The sequence below is a fragment of the Sus scrofa genome, chromosome 4 (assembly GCF_054392235.1).
Source record: "Sus scrofa isolate SSC_HxYL_T2T_F1_AM1 chromosome 4, Sscrofa_HxYL_maternal_Yorkshire_Landrace_v2.0, whole genome shotgun sequence".
Classification (NCBI taxonomy): Eukaryota; Metazoa; Chordata; class Mammalia; order Artiodactyla; family Suidae; genus Sus; species Sus scrofa.
In genome coordinates, this window is record NC_139386.1 from 121,845,825 (window position 1) to 121,869,429 (window position 23,605).

Here is a 23,605-nt window from a genome sequence, read left to right on the forward strand (position 1 = left end):
GCTTCAGTGCTACAAATGGCACTGTTATTCATTATTGTAGTTGGTGCAGGATATAAATGTATCAGCTTTTGGTAGTCAGTTCTCTCTGGTATGAGAGTTAAATGGGTTGAACCAATATCCATAAATGCCTATGTGGTTTGTGGGCTCTACTTGGTAACTGTATGTCTGTTTCTCTGGTACTGACAAGATCCATAGCATAACAGCCTAGGCAGAGAGCAGCTCAGGTATTCTGTACCATCATTGTATACTAGTCCATACCCTGAAATGAATCATGCCACCACTGGGTGAACAGTTTGCAATAAACAATCCTCCATATCATCCCTTTAATTAAAAATATTGTCTAGGCCTCTCTTTCTAGCTAATATTACCTTTCGTCTTTCTTTTTTCCTTCCTCTTTTTCTTTCTTCCTTCCTTCTTTCCTTCCTATCTTTCTCCTCTCCCTCTCCCTCTCCCTCTCCCTCTTTCTCTCTCCTCCTTCCTTCCTTTCCTTGAATGTGACCATGGCATGGGGAAGTTCCCAGGCCAGGAATCAAACTCTTGCCAGAGCAGCAACCCAAGTCACAACAAGTTACAACACTGGGTCCTAGGCCATCAGGCCACTAAGCCATTAGGGAACTCTAATTTTAGCTCTTTCTAAGACACAAAATATCATTTGGGTCTCTCCAAAGACCTGTCAATTTCCAGCAGCTCATGCTCTTGCATTGAAATGGAACCCTTGGGAGTTCCTACTGCGGCTCAGAGGTAACAATCTTGACTAGTAACCATGAGGAAACAGGCTCAATCCCTGGCCTCACTCAGTGGGTTAAGGATGTGGCATTGCTGTGAGCTGTGGTGTAGGTTATGGACACAGCTCAGATCTTGCATTACTGTGGCTGTCGTATAGGCCAGTAGCTGTAGCTCTGATTCGACCCCTAGCCTGGGAACTTCCGTATGCCATAGATGCAGTGATAAGAAGTAAAAAAAAAAAAAAAAAAAGAAAAGAAATAGAAGCCCTAGTGTTACACTGTAGCTTTTCTGGGACATCCACTGAGGAAGACACTTAAATCCCACTATGCCTCCTGAGCATGCTCATGAGATCGTCTCAGTTCCTGAGCTGCATCTGCCATACACATCCTAAACCAGTCATAATTATCAAAGAAAACTTGTCCAACAAACTCTGAGGAAATCTAAATAGTCCTACAACTTTATAACAATAATATTAAAGACACAATCAAGCTTTATGAAAAAAATGAGTTCTATAAATAAATTCTCAAAGATGTATTTCATTAAAAGTCTAAGTATTGAAGTACCATGTAACCAACTAATTGACCTTAAAGTTCCTAAACTAAGTACATGTCTTAGTAAGATTATGCACTTAATTAAAAATAGGTTGATATTAAAAGTAGCACTGAATTCTACAAGCCCAGAATAGGTTTTACCTGTTTATCACTTTCTCTTCCTTCTCATATTTCAAAATGATTATACATTCTCTCACAAATATTAAAATATACAAAGGTAACATCTGACGATGCTTTTGTTGTATTTATTAATGCTGTTTTAGAAATCTAGCTCTTTGAAAAAACTAGTTTTTAAGATGTAATAATGGCATCAACAAAAGCTGACTATCTTTAACTAGAACAAAATATGTTTTGTATTATGACCTACTGATCTCCAGATTATAAAACAGAGGTCAAGGTACCCTAACCAGAGTCAGGAAGTCTGTCAGGACTGAGGTGGAAAGCAGGTAAAAAGAGAGGGATCTGTTTTTTTCCCTAAAGAGTCTGTATGGTGCCATTCATGTGAGTTTATCTTAAATGAACAAGAAATGTTCAATGTTTTAGCTCAAGATTGCTTCAAATTTTTTAAATGATTTTTATTTTTTGCATTGTAGCTGGCTTACAGTATTCTGTCCATTTTCTACAGTACAGCAAAGAGACCCAGTCACATATACACATATACATTCTTTTTCTCACATTATCCTCCATCAGGCTGCATCATAAGTGACTAGATATAGTTCCCAGTGCTATACAGCAGGATCTCATTGCTTATCCATTCCAAAGGCAATAGTTTGCATCAAGATTGCTTCAAATTATCTACAAAATAACCATGGCTCATGTCATTGATTACTAGTCAAATATTGTAATTATATTCTTATTTAATAACTAATCTCTGCACACTACTTTATTATTCACAAAGAACTGTCATTTGTTCTTCAAAATGGCTTAACAAAGGATCCATTTACCAATGATTTTATTTCATTTATTATGTAAATAAATTATTGAGAAACTAGAATTTTAACCTAAATTTCACACCTGAGAGGTGACAGAACTAGATATGGGATCATGATATGGCGACTTCCTCCCATGCCCATGCCACACTATAGGACACTACCTCTCACAAGGCAATATAAAGTCAATTATATGATACTATAATTATATTCAGCCTATGCTGAAACCCTTAGACAAATCACACAGTCTCCTCCCATCAAAGAAAATCTGATATACAGAATTAAGGTATAATGGTTATTATGAAATATAAAAAGCTTAATAAATCTGGATGAATGACAATATTCAATTTGGAATTTTCACATTCTCTCTCACTTTTGACAGGCTTAAACTCATCTTTATCTTAAACAAATACAAACAAAATAGAGCAAGAGCTATTTAATTGACTACCCTAAATTTCTGAAGCTAACATTCATTTTTTTTTAGCCACCCTTCATCCCACAGGTTAGAGAAATACTTTAGCAAATGTAAGTCAGTAAAAGCATTCTAGAGGGGATGTCATTATATGCAGACTTGCAGCCATCACTTCTCTCTGCTCATTGCCCAGGTGCCTTGGGGGCTACTGTATGGAGAAGGGAGTTTGAGAAGGCATCCAACCCTTGGCACCTCTGCCTTCTGGCATTTGCCAATTCCCTCTAATATACTTTGCTCTCCAAAGCTGTTCAGAGCAGGTGGCTTCCGCTGAACGAAGAGAGTTGTGGAAAGATATTCATGAAATGAATATTTATGAACAATCCCAATCTTCATTTTAAGTGTAAGGGAAAAATAAATTTTAAACAGAGAGAACCTTAGGAATTTCTGATCTAAGGCACCATCTTTTTTAATATTTACAACCTTCTTGTGTTATTTCTGAAATCCTTTAATCTGCTGTACAGTAAATAAATTAGGAGGGCCACACTGAATCTGCCAGATAATTCTGATAAATTCTCTTTAGCACAAGCAAACCAGTCATTTATGTAAATAGTATCCTCATTTTTGCACAAATTGTTTTTCAAGTAAAGTTAAATTGTTTTGTTATTTAACTAAAATCTAGTTTGTGACACTCACTTAAATGAAGTCACTGAAGTCTTTCCTTGTGGTTATTTCAAAATTGGTATGGCCATTTTTGCCAGATTATTGGAAATTAGGTATAAGAATTGATAATATTTCTAATTCCTTTCTAAGCAAAAATTTGGGGGGGGGGTCTTATTATAGTTTCAAAACAGGGATAGATGGTCTAATGACAGAAAAAAACAGAATATTTGATATAATACTATTTTATAAAATTCTGTATACAGAGTATAAGTGGCCACTTCTTGTATGCAATTTACATTTACTCATTTAAATATTCCTGTGTTCTAGAATATGTATTTCAAATTTTTATACTACGGGAACTTAATTTTTAGAGCGGTTTTAAGTTAACAGGAAAATTGAGCTGAAGGTAGAGTGTTACCAAATACAACTCCCTGCCACACACACCTATATAATTTCTTTTATTATTAACATCCTGCGTTAATGTATGCAAGGGGCTGTATTGTGTACCCCTCAAAGTTCCCATTGAATGCATATGCCTCAGTGTGATGGTCTTTGGAGATGCGGCCTTTGGGAGATGAAGTCATGAGAGGCAGGCCCTCACGATGGCATTAGCGCCCTCAGAAGAAGAGGAAGAGATACCAGACCTCTCTGTGCCATGTGAGGACACAGTGAAAAGGCAGTCATCTGTAAGTCAGGAAGAGAGTTCTTGCCAGAACCTAATCATGCTTGCACCCTGATCTCTGACTTCTAGCTTCCAGAGCCATGAGGAAAAAAAAAAAAAAAATGTCTGACGTCAAGAATATTTTGTTATGGCAGCCCAAGCTGACACATACAATGTGGTACGTTTGTTAGAACTGATGAACTAATGTATTATTATGATTAACTAAAGCCCATAGTATACATTCTAGTTCACTATTTGTGTTGTATATTCTATGGGTTTGACAAATGTGTAACGGCAGGTGTCTACCATTACAATATGATACAGAATAGTTTCACCACCCTTAATCAATATGTATTTTAAGTAGGTTTTCAGATTGCTCACCAACTGCCATTTTAGTACTTTCCTTCCTAGTCTAAGGGATTTTACCTATTTAAAAATCCTGGTATATATAGAGACATTCCATTTTTCTTCATTAATACTGGATTGAATTACTTTGTTTCATAAACCAATTTCTTCAAATGGATTTCACCCGGAAGTATGAGGTCAGAAATGATTCTACTTAATGAAATTGTTAGTCATGAGGGGGTTCACAGTCATTGTGACTCAGAAATTCTAATCCACAAATAAAAGAAGCTAGGATTTAAAGCTCATTTCAGTACAATGTCCGCTAATTACTTACATCAACTTGGACAATTTTACAGGCTGGCTAGTCAGAAACTGTACAGGCAGTTAGCTGGGAAGGTAAGATCAGATCCTTGTCCCTATTTCTTAAAGTCAGAGTTGGGGAAAAGCTGCCTCTCCTCCCCTTCCTACATTGTATAGTATCACAAGGCAGTTAGAACAGTTCTAACACTGGGGACGGAATACTGCCAGTTGCACCATGTGCCCTGCGTGAGATGGTTCATCCTGCAGAGCTCCAAATTCCTTGTATGTATAATATCATAATGACACTTGGCTCACTTATTTCTGCAAGGATTAAATTACTTAGTACATATCAAAATTCCTAAAATTTGACAGATGCTCAATGAATAATTGTCATTGTTGTTGTCATTATCATTATTATTATTAGAATTATTATGCAGTAAAAATCCAAGTAAACTGACCATAGCAACAGCTGCCTGCAGTTCAGGCAAAAATGATGAAGCGTTATATCAAAACTTCAATCCCAGATATGATAGTGTTAGCTCTACAGTCAACATAATATAGCATATAAGTAGCAGAGGCAGGATTACATTCAAGATATATTTATTGCAATTTCTTCTGGCTTCCTTCTGAGTTAGTCTGATATGTGTCTATTTACTGTGTATCGTAAAATCATTCAAAATACAATTAATCTTTGAAAAACACATGGTCAATAGGCAGAAAAGTAGTCCTTCTCCAAAATAACCATTAATTGTAAAAATGCATTGAAAAAATTTACATTTTTTTTCCAATTTAGAGAATTACAAAGGTGTGGTGATTATCCCTGCTTTCAAGATACCTTACACATACTAATCAATGTAGGTAAGTGGAAGAAATGAAAAACTAAAGATTGAAGAAGGCATATTACATTTAAAAAGTCAAGATACTTTCCCTTTGCTAGATCATAAATTTGAGAACAACTTTTTTTTAAATTTTTTTGTTATTTCTCCAATATAATTTTTTCTACTGTATAGACCCAGTTACTCATACACGTATACATTCTTTTTCTCACATTATCATGCTCCATCACAAGTGACTAGACATAGTTCTCAGTGCTACACAGCAGGATCTCATTGCTAATCCATTTCGAAAGCAATAGTTTGCATCTATTAACCCCAAGCTCCCAATCCATCCCACTCCCTCCCCCTCCCCCTTGACAACCACAAGTCTATTCTCCAAGTCCATGATTTTCTTTCCTGTGGAAAGCTTCATTTGTGCCATATATTAGATTCCAGATATAAGTGATATCATATGATATTTGTCTTTCTGTTTCTGACTTACTTCACTCAGTATGAGAGTCTCTAGTTCCATCCATGTTGCTGCAAATGGCATTATTTTGTTCTTTTTTATGGCCGAGTAGTATTCCATTGTGTATATATACCACCCGATGTCCATCATGGATGATTGGACTAGAACAACTTATTTTAATCAATAAATGTAAATTATTTGGGAATAATAATAACAATATTTAATTATTATGTTTAATAGGTCTGGCAAAATTAAATGCTAAAGTATTATATCATTTAACCCAAACAGTAACTCTCTGAGTACCATTAATTTCTCCTTTCTATTTCAAAGAAAACTGAAAAAAATCAACTAGTAACTTAAAAAAGCTGGTAAATGGTGGAAACAATCTTAACCCAGGATACGTAGTTACAAAAACTTCTGCACTCAAGTATTCTTTCATACTAGGGAAGAAAAATACATTAGAAATCAGAAGAATTAATTTTGTTATTTTTAAATTTCATTTTATTACTATTATTATCATTTTGTCTCTTTAGGTCCACACCCATGGCATATGGAAGTCCTCAGGCAAGGGGCTGCATCAGAGCTGCAGCTGCTGGCCTACACCATAGCCATAGCAATGCCAGATCCGAGCTGCATCTGCAAACTATACCACAGCTCATGGTAATGCCAGATCCTTAACCACTGAAAGAGGCCAGGGATTGAACCCGTGTCCTCATGGATTCTAGCTGGGTTCGTTAGTGCTGAGCCACAACAGGAACCCCCAGAAGAATTAAATTTAACATGAAGATCTACTACACTTTGATAACCATGAAAAAGTTGCAACCATCCTAAAATACTTTTTTCTTTAAAAAAGGGTTCTATAGACCTCACAGAGTTACTCTGAAGACAGAATGAGAGGACTTTGAAACCTCCAAGAGAAAATATTAGGTATAAGCATTTTAATAATTTTTAGTCAAGGGACCCCATGTGGTGCTGTGGCACTTCTCCTTGTTTCCTTCTAGCCTAGTCTGATATGTATCTATTTTTTAGAGTACAAAGGGCTGGAAAATTATTTTGATTTGCATTTATACAAATGTACACTGTATGTACATACAGTTGCCTCTAGAAAATAATCCTTTTGAACATTTAAATAGATAAAAAGCTAGGAAAGTTTCCAATTTGATATTCATCATGAAAATACCTTGGGGTGGTAAAGGTTAGAACTTCCACAAATGACCTATATGGTTACAATATGTATATTTTTTCTATTATTTTTAATAGATAAGCTTGTACTTTTATTAGCCTTTCATTTTATAAGCCTGAACTTAATATATCAAAGACAACCCCCCCCAAAAAAAATAAATTGTGATGTATAAAATAGCAGGCATTCAGTGTTAAGTCACCATGGGGGTTTTCTTGAGGCTGATGATTCTGCTTTTCAGCCTCATAAATGAACACACACTCACAGAAAAACAACTGAAGGGGAGCTTTCAAAAAGTGTAAGAGCACCCCAGACACTCTTCTTCTGCTCATACTTGTGTTATCATGTTTGCATTACTCAGCCCTAGTTTAAGTCTATTCATACTAAAAGAATTCTATTTTACTGATATTCTGATAGACTTAACCTTATTTAGAAATTCTTAGTTTGTGAAAAATCTAGCAGTTTCTGAATGTCCTATGACCATGTAACGCATATACCCATTCAGCTGGTAGCCCCTACGGCTCAGTGGTAATTAAACTTAGCCTTAAGGGGAAAAAAGTTCTGAAAATCACTGTTTTCCATATTTTCTGGAATTTCTTTCTCACAATGTACCCATTAAGATATAGAGTGAGAGATAATGTCCAATAAAGTCGAAGCAAAAGTAAAAATGATAGAACGAGGCTTTTGAAATTAAAAAGGTGCCAAGTGTTCATCATAATTAGTAAAATGCAATAATAAGATATAACACTTTTTAATCCCTAGTCGATGCTGCCTAGCTTCTTGAAGCAAAGTGAGGTTTCATTAAGACAATTATCATTCATCATCATTTAACTTGGAAAGTCTAATTCCTAAGGAAATGAAATTAAACAAGAACAAGTGAGATCTTTCCAGGGAAGGGAGATAAATAGCTTTTGCAGACATTATTTTCAAAAGGTGAAAATTCTGATTTTCATTTTTAAAAACAAATCTACTCTGAAGAAAAATACAGCACTTCAAGTAGCCATCTACTTATTACGGCTGAATGAACTAAAATATAAGAAATTTTGTTGAAAACCCTCAAATTTCAGAATCACTCAAAAATTTGTTTATTAAGAGAATATTCCCACATATATTCTGACTTTCCACTTGAGACCCCTCATGGTCAAACATCTGCAAAAAGAACTTGACATTGTTGTTTATACTCTGATCTCGCATTTGCTCCTCTTTCTGAACACTTCAGATGGCTGATTCTATTAATTCACTCAAGGCAATCAAATTAATGAGTGGCTTCTACATTGTAGGAAGGGATAATTATTTTCCCACTCCATTTTTCTGCAAGATGTGACACTGTTGGTGCAACATGTGACACTTTCTCCTTGACACACAGAACAAAACTCTCTTATTCCTCTTCTAACCTTTCCCAACATTGCTTCTTAGACATTGGCTCACCCTGTTTTCTCTGATTATCTCTAAAGATATGCTATCTCAGAGTTCTGCCCATCATCTTTTTTGTTTTTATACTATATGTTCCTTTTTGGTGGTGCTGTCCATTCCCCTAAGTGATAGTGACCCAATATGGACCTTCTGCTCCAACAAGTTCCCAAATCTCCAGTTCACATTTCTGCTTATAAAACATTTTCCCTTGATGTCCCACTGGCATTTTATTCACACTTAGCATGTTCCTAAGCTACATGCCTTTCTCTCAAACCTATGTCTCATCTGGATTTCCCTGTCTCCAAAAGAGAGTTTCATCCATCTCTTAGTTTTCTCTACTCCAATCAGTCCTAAATAATTTTCAATATATCGCTTCTCTTTAGTCTTTTCAGACTTTAAAAACAAAAACAACTTTTCCCAAACTCTTGCCATGGCAACCTTAATCAACCATTCCTACTCTCCAATCATTCACTCAAGTTCTCTGACTAAAACAAACTGCCAAAACCTACAAACTATCAAAAATAAAACTAGATTAATAAAATTATATTTAGTAAGAGTTTATTGAGGACAGAAGCAAATTCATGAACCTGGAGTCTTCAACCAACCATGGAAGGAAGCTCAAGGGGCAGGTTGTAATAAGACAATTTACATAGTGAAGATGCAGGGAATGTTTATTCTTTACACACACTAGTTATTGCACTGGAGTTTCTCCAAATGGCAAAGGACTCATTAAAAGTTGTTATATCATTTTTGGAAAAGAATTTAGGTTTTGTTTAGGATTTTCAGATACATTAATGACCCAAGTTAAGTTTCACTTGCACTGCAGGATAAGTTAAATTAGGTTTTGTTCATATGCTTAACTGGTTTTATTTGCTCAGGGAATTTTCAAGTCGGGTCTCTATTTTGTGTTGTAAGAAAACAAACAAATCTAATCATACTACTACCTTGCTATAAATCATTGCTACCTCCCTCTTGTCTGTAGTGTTGATTCAGACTCTCTCAGAATGGCCTACTAGACTTTCCATCTCTTTCAGCTTTTCACAACTCTTCTCTAATCCTCACCTCTCTGAAATTCAACAGCTCTGAACTTGACGACTTCTCCATACACTCCAGGTTCTCCTTTTGAACCTCTAATCTTACTCCTGTGAAATGTTAACCAGAAAGTCACTGACTCTTTAAGAACCAGCTTATTTATCATCTCTCATGCATTTCAGAACTCTTCAACTCAAAGTTGATCCTCTTTTGATCCCAAGAAATAATTCATTCTTCTAAGGCAACATTTATCACATTGTGATGTGCACATGTGTCTACCTCACTTCTCTGTGTGCTACTAAATTTCCAACACAGAGGGAACAGAAATATGTGTATGTTATACTTTTAACATAAATTCTATATTCAATCTATTACATTTTGATGGACATTTAATATGTATCAACACATGTTCATGTATATTCTATTTTCAATGCATTATAATCAACTTAACATTTTAATACAACAGAATGATTATAAATATGCATTCCTTTTGTTTTTGTTATTCCTGAGTGAGATATCTATGGAGACATTTATTGTTAAATTAAAATACCCCAAACTTTTCATCTATTTTAAAGTGTGTATTTTAGGGTGTCTATTGATAGCCTGTTTGACTAACAAATTTTGCTGTTCTCTTATGAAACCAAGTGTTTGCACTATAGTTTTTAGTCTGTTTTTTCTTTGTTGTATCTAAAAAAAAAAAACACAATCCTTCATTCATTTTGAGGTACCTCGTTAAGAGACAATAAAATAAATAATATGGTACTAAAATATATTCATCCGTGTATCAGAATAAAAGTGCAAATTAACTTCCATCAGGCACTTACACTATATTTTCTTGGGATTAAAAAGGTGAAAAGCCCTTGAAAAATTTGAAGGGATGACAAATACAGAAATAAGCAAGTATAAAATAATGTGACTACCCCTTAACCACATAGCATGAGACACATAAAATCAAGAATTTATGTGGGTGATAGGAAGAAGAAGTAGTGGATGCTTTATTAGAAATACCTAGGGAAATTTTTATACTACACATTCGGGTGCTCATTCTCACAACATCTGGGGGAAGGAAAGCCCCCAGTATACAAATAGTGGGGGAAAAAAAATCTCCCAAGGTAATTCTGACTCTGTCTACGTCCACTGGAACCACTGTAAGAAAAAACCCCTCAGACCTCCCGTAAGTTTGCTAGAGGGAAGGAGCTGAGAAAACCTTCAGAGAGAAAACAAACTTTGAGTTGAATTTTTATGGGTAAGACGTCCATTAACATTTTAGAAGAAGGAAATAGTATCTAAGGGCACCGAGGAACCAGAAAATTAGTACCTGGGCCAAGTCTCACACTGCGAAGTGTGAAGACAACGTCAAGAAGCAACTGGAAAGCTAGACGGAAACAACCTACACTTTATGACAAACTGGGATCCCATGCTTGTATGATGAGGCAACTGTGTTGTCTGCAGGCAATTGGAGGATGGAGAGTTTGACATGCACAACTCTCAGTGATACCAGTGGGGGGAGTGAGGTCACTGTTGTGCCTGGAGCGGAAACTGTGTGTCAGGGAAGATGGTGAGAGGCAAAGGTGAGCTCAACTTCACTGATGAATCACCAAGCGCTTTTACTACAATGAGCTGGGGCTACTGACATCTCAGGGATCTTTTAAATACTCACGTACAGAGATAACATCCAAATTATATGGAGAAGGTAAAGCAATTGTTTTTTAATTGACCAAGTACAATTTCATAGTTATTCATTAACTACATGCTCTTTGTTGGAAATATTAATATTGGCAATAGCTAATATTTTATAATATTAATATATTACACACTACAACAAGTATTTTAGCTGGGTCAATTATTCCATGGTAATCCTCACAATAACTTGAGCTAAGTAGTAGTATTTACTCCTAATATAACGGAAGTATTCTACATTTTTTATTTATTTTTTATTTTTAATTTTTTTGTCTTTTCAAGGGTTGTACTAGCGGCCTATGGAGGTTCCCAGGCTACGGGTCTAATCAGAGCTGTAGCTGCTGGCCTTCGCCACAGCGACAGCAGTGTGAGATCTGAGCCATGTCTGCAACCTACACCCCAGCTCATGGCAATGCCAGATCCTTAACCCACTGAGCAAGGCCAGGGATCGAACCCACAACCTCATAGTTCCTAGTTGGATTCATTAACCACTGAGCCACGATGGGAACTCCGAAGTATTCTAAGTTAAGTAACTTCCTTAGAATACACTGTAGGAGAACGAGAATTCACACCCAAGTCTGGCCAAATCTAGACTACAAGCTCCTTATCATTGAGTTACACTGACATGGTGGGATAAATTATTATGAACCTCACTCTTCTTCAGGGAACAGAAGACTGTCTAACATGAAAACACCAGGCTGAGGAATAATAGTTTGGACTAGATTCCCTTTATAAGCATTATGGGGCTGCCAGGGTCAGCAGCACTCGTCATGGATACTAAGAACACTGCTGTCTTCGTACTACTGAAATGGCAGCCTGTCACTTCTAGGTGAGTGTTCAGTTTATGAGAGCAAAAATGTCTTAGTTATAGAAGAGCTAAAGAATAAAATTACCATCAAAAATGTCTTAGTTGAAGAAGAGCTAAAGAATAAAATTACCAGTAACTATAATCTCCAGATTTGAAGAATCAGAGGTTTGATTTTTTTTTTAACTGCCTTGCTGTGTGATGGTGTTTTTAACCTCTCTGGGCCTCAAATTATTCATGAATAAGATAAATTAAACAATCCAAACCAATCATGGAAGCCTGTTGTAAAATATTAGCAATACAACTGCTAGCAAGGGCTCGTAAAGGAAAGTGCTGCTTTTGAAGTTTTGTCACACTGCTGTTCCCACAACTTCACAAAGGACAGACCAGTAAGTCCGCGATGTCCATGTAAACAGGGAGCCAAGTGCTCGAATTTTAATGAATGGCATTGTCGTCTAACTTCCTCAAAATGTAATATTCCTGCCTGGTTTCTCTCAGGCACAATACAGAGTAAAATCAAATAAATATTTTAAATCACACACATTAAAATTAGCAAAGCTATATTCCAGTACTGAGCTATGTTTATTTTTTATAAAAGGTTACTTCAAATATTTGAATAAATAATAACTGATCATTTCATGTTGCATTTAAATGATTACCTAACTTACAAATTTTTTTATTCAGAATGCATATCTGAAAATATTAATATGAATATATGAATGTTTATTTGCATAATTTACTGAGTTTACATTAAATCATATTAAATGTTATTTAATTTCCTACATTCTTTTATAGTTATCTTTAAATTAACACTAACCAAGAGTTCCCATTGTGGCGCAGTGGTTAACGAATCCGACTAGGGACCATGAGGTTGTGGGTTCGATCCCTGCCCTTGCTCAGTGGGTGAACGATCCTGCATTGCCATGAGCTGTGGTGTAGGTCGCAGACGCGGCTCGGATCCCTCATTGCTGTGGCTCTGGTGTAGGCCGGTGGCTACAGCTCTGATTCGACCCCTAGCCTGGGAACATCCACATGCCGTGGGAGCGGCCCAAGAAATGGCAAAAAGACAAAAAAAATAATTAATTAATTAATTAACACTAACCAGATTTCAAAATGCAGACTGCATTCCTAACATACTATGACATTTAACGAACTACTTATGATTTTATGAAAGCAAACATTTAAATTAAGATACTAATCACTGTAAGCTAAGAGGTGGCACTATGTATTTTTAAATTTTATTATCTATTGATTCAACATGCAAACTACAGTATTGGAACAATGGTATTTAAAGTATTTAATTTTGGTAAAAGAAATAATATAGATATAGTTAAAGAAGCTTTATTCAATTTAAGGCCAGCACAAAAATACTCTTGAAGTAAAATCAATGGTTCTACTGAGACAAAATACTAGCTTCTACTTCTAAAACAGCAATTACAACTTTACAGTAAAGATAATTATATATCATTAATTTATATTTACCAAGCATAAACAGTGTTTTCCTCGATTTATTGGGCTGTTAAGATAATTTTCTGAGAATTAGAGACATTTTATTTCATCTGGCTATATTATATTTTAAATATACAAATGAATAGTGGTTAGTCCTCTACATAAGGATAGATTCCTTCAGTTGATGAAATATGGCTATTCTCTCTTTTCTGTGCATTTGGAAATGTAAGCAGCTTTGTTACATATAATGACAAATCATTGAACTAGCTTTCTCTTTAAGATTCTGTCCAAACACATAAACATTCAACCAACTAAAAATTTGTGTATTCTTAGAGAACTTGATAAAAACCCTTTTCTTTTTAAAAGCTAAGTGTTTTAAAGTTTCATGTTTTGTCCTAGTAGTCCTTGAACTTGCCAACTCTGTGTCAGTATGAGCATTACCAGCCCTGGACTGATGGCCACACAGCCAGTGTCTCCAAGAATTCATCCAAGCTGTGACTTTATGGTGCTGTTAGATATGCTAGGAAAAAAACTAAAAATTTTAGAATAAGAAATTGTTATATGGTACAATACAGTCCTGAATGACCTGCCACTGATATGAAAGAATTAATGTGCCTTTATATTCTATACCAATATCCTCTCACATGTAGACCAATTTCAGGTACTTGAAGAACATACCAGAATATAAAATAACATTAAAAACTATAAAAGAAGAACCAAAGGCCTAGAGGTCTAAAGTGGAAACTGAATTCCACTTTGGGATTGTGCTAATAAATAGAATGCTTTTGCAGATATAAAGACTGCAAAGCCATACCTTTATTGGAAAGTAACAGTGACTTTGAAAGTAAGCTCACAGGATCAAAAATATCATTATGTGCTCCCATGACAGAGTCTTTCTAAATCAACTTCCTCTTAAGGACTGACCGAGGCTGTTCTAACCAGAGACACTGGTTGAGAGGGCTCCACTGTGCTCAGAAGTGGAATAGAAAAGACAGAATAAACAAGAAACCACAGAGCAAGTCCATGGTGCAAACACCTGACAAAAGCCAAAGTGAACTGCAAATTTGAGAGGGACGGAGATGATGAACAACTTTGGGGCCAGAGACAAGAAATTACAGCCAAAGAGTAAAGATGAAGCAAAATCACACTGGATGAGACTGAGTGGAATGGAATAGAGGCCGCTGACCTAGGACAGAAATGTGGGCGTCCTGAGAATTTGTTTTTATGGGCCAGCCTCTGTGTGCGGCAGCACTGAAGTGACTTACAATTCCTGGGAGAGAAAAGCGTCATGTGTTCAGGCATTAAATTTTCACACTTAGTGAGGTATACTGGCACTGCTATAGAGAGTGACCTTAAATGTCTGAGCCAGAGGAGACACAGGTATTGAATTGGGTGAGGTTTAAAGGACCCAGTCCCGTAAACCCCTCGAACTCTATTGTCCCTAACTAGTTCTGGTTGGGAAAGTCCTTATAAACTCTGCAAATAAAAGACAAAATACGTATTCCTGAATAAAATAATTATGTTTCCAAAATCACTCATTAAAAACAAAAAAGTTATGGGATACTGGGTTATATCGCACCAAACTTATACATTTTTTTTTTTTTTTTTAATGGCTGCACCAGTGGCATATGGAAGTTCCTGAGCCAGAGACTGAATCTGGGCCACAGTCATGACCTATGCCAGATCCTTTAACCCACTGCACCCAGCTGGGGATTAAACCGTGCTTCTGCAGTGACCTGAGCTGCATTTGGGTTCTTAACTCACAGCACCACAGTGGGAACTCCCCATCTTCTTAATTTGATTAGAAAACTAACAGAACAATGACTATGCTAGCATACTAACACAGTTAAAAATATATCTCAGTGTCTAATAAATAACAAAATACTTCAGTAAATACAAGATTTTAACTTAAAAGAAAATTTGAAGGCAACTTGATGGAAAGGGAGGTCCGGATTTTTTAAGGCTTCTGAGCTGTAAAGAGCAAGAGGCACGCTCTGGGAGGACCACAAGCAAGAGAGACAATGTGCATGTCCAAATCAAGTCAGGAAAATGGCATTAAGTCAAGTACTGTCCTATAAATAACCACATAATTTCAGCTTTCTGTGTCCAGCTGTGTTACATACAATACTTCACTTATGTAGCTTTTGGTGCAAAATATTAATCATATGGAAAATTATGTATGAACCAAACCAACCTAAATTCACATTATATTGACACATTCCTGACTTGTCAATTGTGTATCAGATAACACAATACATCTGAGTTTGCTAGGTGAGTAAGGAGAGGGGGAGAAAGTTCAATTTTAACCTGACGTTCAAAGCCATAAAACAGAAGAGAACAGGCACTAGCGGCCTCTCAGCTCTTTTGCCCACTGAGTTTCAGTCCACTTCTCCATTAACAAGACACCTGAAGATCCAAAATGTAAGACTCTGAAATTCTCTGTAGATCAGCTATTTGGGAAACCGTAGCATAGTGACTACTTAATGGGATTTAAAAATATAATGTATATTAAATCATCCTGTGCACTGATGAGAAAATTTTGATCCATCACTGAGATACACATTATCACAGGTGCAAAATTACCATGTTCTCTCCAACTGGACTTGACTTTAACAGATAATAGTGGTTAGAGGGGAAAATGTTTTCCTTATGTAAGTTATAATAATTCTTTAAGGAAAGGACAATATATTTAAATTGCAATAAATTTCATTAATCCTACAAAGGAAAAAAAAAGTATCATCATTTGTTACGAATAAACCCTTTTTAAATCTAAGCTGATCAGACCAACCTGGTGTATATCAGAGAATTTCATTTTGTTCTGAGCACAATAATAGCAACCAACAAGAGTGATTCCAGATGAGAATAACCAGGAAGGTGAAAGCCCTGTAAATATATCATAAGAAAAAGGGTCCAAAAGTCTGGGCATATTTTTCTTGGAAAAAGACAAAGTTAGGGAGCCCATTATTTTACATTATTATTTTTAAAATAATTTTTGGCCATGCCCAGAGCATGTAGAAGTCCCTAGGCCAGAGACTGAACCCGTGTCACAGCAGTAACCCGAGCCTCAGCAGTGACAATGCCTGATCCTTAACCTGCTGAGTCACAAGGGAACTCTGGGAACTTGTAACTTTAAAGGGCCATTGCATAACAGAGAGAAGTAGACTTCTCAGTTGGTACAAGAGAAGGCATAACTAGAACAGTGAATGGGATATCAGTAGGAGCAAGGGCTTAACTCATGATAGGAAATGACCAATATCAAAGCATCTAGTTGCATACGATGGATTTTACCAACACTGAAAGTATCCAGGTTGAAAAATCCCTGCATCAGGGATATTGCAAAGTGCATTTCAATACTGAGTAAACTCTGGACCAGATGACCTTTAAGCCATATTCTTTGAAGTTCTAAATCTTTCCTCATAACCATTTGGAAAGAGTATACTGTGACAATGCTTCCCCATGCTCACTTAGTTATATGAATGTTTCTGAAATTTTGGCTGCACATCAAAACCAGAAGCTTTTAAAAAATGCAAATACATGTTCCACTCCAAGCCCCCTGAGTAGCATTTCTGAAGAAGCGGGGCCAGGAAATCTGTATCTTCAATGGAAATGGGTGATTATGCAGTATTCACACATCAGTTCAAAGCATCGGGTTCTTAGGGTCCAAAAAATGGACTCCATCTTTTTATTAACCCGGTTAGGTTTTCAAAGTTGTTTTTAAGTAACTAAAGACTAGGCACTTTAAACTCAACAGCTGTGGAGTTCCCATTGTGGCTCAGCAGTTTAAGAAACCAACTAGCATCCAAGAAGATGTGGGTTCAATCCCTGACTTCACTCAGTGGGTTAAAGATCCGGCATTGCCATAAGCTGTGGCATAGGTTGCAGACAGGGCTCAGACTATAGCTGCAGCTCTGATTCGACCCCTAACCCAGGAACATCCATATGCCGCAGGTGTGCCCTAAAAAGAAAAAATAAACAAACTTAACAGCCAGTTTTATTATGGGAAGTTTTATGTGTGAAAGGACAGCTAAACAATCCTACTGCTACGACTAATTATTACCACCGCTTAAAGGACAGAAATTGTGCCCAGCACTTCATAGGCTCTAGTCTTATTACCACAAGCCTGTGGAGTCAACTGCTAAATACAGCTTTTGCTACTATACTGGAGGATACAGTACCAAGATGCTTAGTTCTCTGAAATTACAGACTATCTGAAACTTAGCTGTTCGAAATCAGATTGGTAGAAATGCAACAGTCCACTCCTGCCTGGAGGATTGAATCACACTGATACTGAGAAGCAGCCTCAGTTTTCAACTCAGGTACAAGACTCCCATAAGGGTTTTTTGGACACAATGTTCGACATTTATCTTACCTTTGTAGTTTCCAAGGAAACGGAATCCAGAATCCACGTCTCAACTCAAGCCTCATGTTAACTGCTTTCCATCAGAGCCTTGCTCTTTTTTTGCATTGTCAAAATTCTGCTCTATTTAAATGCTATCCAAACTCTACCCTTCCCCTAAGTCCTATTTTTAACTGCTTCTTCCTTTGCTTGGTGAGATGTTCCATGGGTCTTCTGGTGTGCAGTCTCTCTTGATGTGACCAGTTAATAAGCTTAACTCTGTTGGACAATAGATATGTCCTTAATTTTCTTTATCAGATGGGCTCTCTCAGTAGATACTGTAATTCTTAATCTAAAGATCCGTAAAATGAGGTTCAGAAAAGAACTGACTTAGGCACACATAGTTTTAGAAGTGGGATTCCAACCCAGGTCTGTATGATTTCAAAACCCATACTCTTAACACTATGCACACAGAGTCAGTGACTGGTACAGCAGAAAAGGAAATGAAGGCGAGTCAGACTGCTAAAATTAAGTGAAGAATTAGGACTAGAATCCAGGTATCCTCCCAACCCTCCATCACATGGGTAGTTTCTGTGTTTATTCAACTGACAATCAACTTTTCGGGCTTTCCTTTTTGCTTGCACCTTCTGTGGACCCACTACGTTGCTGGAGTTTTGGAGATACCTGGAGCCTTCATGCAGGTAACTTCAGGAAGGTCCCAGAATTCCATACATTTCCTGATTATTCCCTCCCTGATGGATGAGCGTATATCCTAATCAAACTAATATATTTCACTTTCCATACATTTAGAAACAAAATGCATCAGCCTTCCTAGATATAGTTAATAGACTTTCCTAAAACAGGTGAATTACAGAAATGCCTTGTTCTTCTCTTCCTTTTCCACTCATCCCAATATTGAAATACATGGATGACTCCCTATGCTAAGTCTCTAGTCAACCCTGAGTTCATGGTACCCAAGTCCTGCCACTGTGAGGCTGTGGAAGGCAGCAACAGCCATCAAAACTCAGAAATACTAATTTGGGGCCCTTTTTAAACGAAACCCCTCAAATCCCACTAAAATATCCTTCAATGCCTAACAGTGGAATACATCTTGAGCCACAGATTTTTATTTTTTTAATTACTATTCATTTATTTGGCCATGTCAGCAGCATGCGTGAAGTCCCTGGGCCAGGAAATGAACCTGAGCTATGGCAGTGACAATGCTGAATTCTTGACAGGCCACCATGGAACGCCAAGCCACCGATTTTTATAGCGATGCTAGTCAATGCAAATAATGGAAGTTAATCAAAATTATGCAAAAAATAACATGATTTCATACAACGGGTAGAAGTGTTATGAGAGAACTCTTCAGCTAAAGTACAAAGAGATTATTAAAGAGTAGCTGGCAGATGTATACTCTTTAACAACTGGACAGAGAAATTATGGAATGGGCTTTCAAAAGACAATGATTTGAATATCAAAAGAATAAGAGAGGCCCTAAAAAAATTGAGGAACACTTTGAAGAGTTTCACGAAAACAAATATCTTTAAGATTGTCCTGTGAAACAAACAAGAGATTTTAAAAAATGATAATAATCGCAAACACACACATACACACAAATTAAGACTTCACCTGTTGTTATTGACGCCAAGTTATTATATCCTCACATTGTAAGATATTTTATTTCACGTTCATCTTTACGTTTTTCCAAGATAAATTTTAACCACAGCTTTTCTTTACTTCCAAGAAATTTTAGGACCCATTTAAAGTGCATTCAATGTCTATATCTGCTTTCTGATAGATGGTGAGAATCCCTGAACTCTGTTTTTGGTGAGAAACGTGTGTCTGGGAATCCTCACTCCTCTCTTGCAGTTTTTTTCCTTTCCTTGGCTGCACCCCCATCATCACCCAGGATGTACGTCCACACACACATCAGCCCTTCACTTAGTTCCACTCTTTCTGAATTGGCTTCCATTGCTCCTTCTACCCAAAGTGTGGTCTGTAGACCAGTCACTTCTGATGACCTGGGAGCTTGCTAAAAAATGTAGAATGCCAGACCCTGAACTCAACTTCTGAAGTAAAATTTACATTTTAACAAGATCCGCCCCCGTCAGTAACTCATACACATTGTAGTGGTTAGCTCTGTTCCAGATGTATCCCCAGCACTCTTTCCGAAATATTGTACTTGGTGAAATCCAGAATTTATCCTTGTCTTCTTTCACTCTCGCCTCCAAATCTAATAACTCACAAAAATCCATGTGCCTAGCCCACGTGTTACAATCCCTCTGTATTCTTCTTACCAGAGCACCAAGCAGCTCCCTAACTGCTCTCCCAGCTGTCATTCTGTTCCCTACCCCTCTCCCCAATATTTGTTGCATCTTTCCTGAGTAATCTTCCTCAAAATAACAAACAAGTCTGGTATCAACCCCCTTCCTGCAATTCTTGAAATTCAGTTCTAGTTGTAGTAAGATCTAACCTCTTCAGAGAGCCACAAGCGCCCGCTGGTTCCTGCTACCTCTCCACCCTTACCTCCTCCTTCCATGCCCTCACCCCATCATGCACTTTTCAATGATCGCATTCCAAGCTACTTAGAGCTCCCTAAAGAATATGTGTTCTCTGACATCTCAGTGGTATATTTTCATATGCTTTTCCCCGGGTTGAACAGCCTAGCCTTCTTGACCTACTTAGGAAATGCTACCTAAAGTCACAAGCTCCTGATGCCTTTTCTATCCCTCCCAAGCAGAAATGCTAACCAGTTTATGTCTCACCGCATTTTGTACAAATTACACACATTATAAATGTTTAGAGACTTTTTAAATTGAAATATTGTTAATTTACAATGCTGTGATAACATCAGATGTACAGCAAAGTGATTCAGTTATATATGTATGTGCATATACACACACATTTCATTCTTTTTCAGATTCTTTTCCCTTATAGGTTATTACAAAATATTGAGTATAGTTCCCTCTGGTATTCAGTAGGTCCTCGTTGGTCATCTATTTTATATGTACTAGTGTGTATATATTAACCTCAAACTCCTAGTTCATCCCTTATCCCTTTCCATGTTAGTAACTATAAGTTTGTCTTCCATGTCTGTGGGTCTATTTTTGTTTTGTACATAAATTCATTTGTATGATTTTTTAGATTCTACTTATAAGTAACATTATATAATATTTTTCTTTGTCTGGCTTATTATTAGTAGCATAATAATCTCTAGGTCCATCCATATTGCTGCAAATGGCTTTATTTCATTCTTTTTGTGGCTGAGTGATATTCCCATGTGTATATGTACCACATCTTCTTTATCCATTCATCTGCTCATGGACATTTAGATTGCTTCTACATCTTGGCTATTGTAAATAGTGTTGCAATGAATACTGAGGTGCATGTATCTTTGTGAATTATTGTTTTCATTGGATATATGCTCAGGAGTGTGATTGCAGGATCATACGGTAGCTCTATTTGTAGTTGTATAAGGAACCTCTATTCTGTTCTCCATAGTGTCTGTGCCAATTTACATTCGCATTAACAGTTGTAAGAGGATTCTTTTTTCTCCACACCCTCTCTAGCGTTTATTGTTTGTAGACATTTTGATGATGGCTGTTCTAACCAGTGTGAGGTGACACTTCATTGTAGTTTAGATTTGACTTTCTCTTGTAACTAGCAATGTTGGGCATATTTTTCATATGCCTTTTGGCTATCTGTATGTCTTTGGAGAAATGTCCATTTAGATCATTTTCCTATTTTTTTATTGTTTTTAATATAGAGCTGCATGTGCTGTTTATATATTTTGAAGATTAATCCTTATCAGTCACAACATTTCTCCCATTCTGTGGGTTGTCTTTCCATTTTGTTTATGGTTTCCTTTGCTGTACAAAAGCTTTTAATTAGGTCTCATTTGTTTATTTTTTTTTCCATTACTTTAGCAGACATATCCAAAAAATATTGCTTCAATATGTCAAAGAGTATTCTGCCTATGTTTTCCTCTAGGGGTTTTACAGCCTTACATTTAGGTCTTTAATCCATTTTTAGTTTATTTTTGTGTATGGTGTTAGAAAACATTCTAGTTTCACCCACTTACATGTAGTTTCCTAGTTTTCCCAACACCACTTGAAGAGACTATGTTTTCCCCTTTTGTATTCTTGCTTCCTTTATCATGGATTAATTGATATAGGTACGTGGGTTTATTTCTGGGTTTTCTATACTGTTCCACTGATCTATGTGTCTGGTTTTTGCACCCGTACCATACTGTTTTGATTATACAAGTTTTGTAGTATAATCTGAATTAAAGGAGACTGATTCCTCCAGCTCCATTCTTTCTCAAGATTGCTTTGGCTTTACTTGGGGTCTTTTGTGTTCCATACAATATTTTTGTTTTACTTCTGTAAAAAAATGCCACTGGTAATTTGATAGGGATTGCACTGTATCTGTAGATTGCCTGGTACTTCGATATGGATTGCACTGTATCTGTAGATTGCCTTGAGAAACTAACTTTTACCTGTATTTTGATAGATACTACTAATAAATATAATATTGAAAGGAAAAATATATAAGAAAGGACACATTTTTATCATGGGCATGTTTCTGAATCACTCTTAGAAGAAAAGGCTATTAATGAATGATGTATCAGCATTACTGAACAATAGCTATGAGGAGTCTCCAGTTTTACGTTCAATAACTTCCTGAAAACCTTACAGACCACAGCAAGAGATACAGCCTAAGCATATATACTTGAATGTTTAGAAAAGGGAACCTATGTTTATTTTGTTTTGCTTTAAGGTAAAACATAAAACTTCCAAATTTGAAGTATAAAACATTAGAATCATTGGTGCTTAAATTGTAGCCATATAGTCTGGGCAACAATTAAAAATAGGGAACACATCAGAATCACCTGGGGAGCTCCTGCAACCATAGTCAGATCTTATTTCAGTGCAGGACACTTAGGGGAACATGAAAGAGAAAAAGAAAGAAAGGAGAATAAAGGAAGGGAGGGATGGAGAGAGAAGACGAAAAGGAGAATGGAAGAAAGGGTGGGGAAAAAATGAAAGAAGGAAGAGAGAGAAGGGAGAAGGGAATGAAAGGAGAGAGGAAGGAAGGGAGCAGAAGGGAGAGAGAATGCAGGGCAAAGACAATCCATTTCCAATAATGGCAAATATCTCAGAACTCCTCATGTTATACTGTACCTGAACACCTTTCAGGAGATACTTAACAAGAAACCTCTGTACTAGAATTAAATTTCTGGCCATATGCTTTATGACTCAGAATTCAAATATTAGAATTCAAACAACTTGTTGACATGTGCATGTAATTTTGAACACTATTTTCTTGATAATGTAAAAAGTCCTTTAAGAGCTTTGATGTTTCTATTCACCTCTCTTCCTCCTCAAGGAAAATGCTGTTTTTGCAATAATGTTCTTTTTTCACAGTCTTTTTTTTTTTTTACTCAGTAGTCCTATATTATTATGGTTTATGTAACTGTCATGATTGTATTTTATTAATTGGAAGAGAGGTAAAATTGGAAACTACTTGGACAAATTGCACACTGGCGAAGGAGGAGGTGAAGCATATAATCCTTTACTATTTGATGCATAGAACCAAACTCCTTATGACAAATTTTAGTTTAAGAATCATAGGCAATTACACTGTCCACTTCCCTGAGATAAAAATAAAGTGAATTAAGAGTTGATATTTTAAAACTAGCTTAAGCACTATCTTTTTCCAGTGAGGTTTTTCCTGACCATTTCACCGCAAGGTACCAATCTCCCTTTCTTTTACTCTTCCACTGTATCTCTATACTTACAAGATTGGAACTATTCAGCTCACATACACATATCTGTTT

At 36.5% G+C, this 23,605-nt stretch overlaps 1 protein-coding gene across 4 annotated transcripts in view; it reads left to right on the forward strand.

The window, feature by feature from the left end:
* The window catches only part of OLFM3 (olfactomedin 3), a 197,677-nt gene that overhangs the window by 121,700 nt on the left and 52,372 nt on the right, over positions 1 to 23,605 (forward strand). Inside the window, exons 2-3 of one of the 4 annotated variants that reach the window (XM_085023848.1) lie at positions 10,946 to 11,064; positions 11,838 to 12,002. The exons of 2 other annotated variants lie outside the window; for them this stretch is intronic. The gene's annotated coding sequence lies outside the window, so the exon portion shown is untranslated. The remainder of the gene's footprint in view (positions 1 to 10,945; positions 11,065 to 11,837; positions 12,003 to 23,605) is intronic. One more of the 4 variants, XM_085023847.1, reaches the window with a different exon arrangement.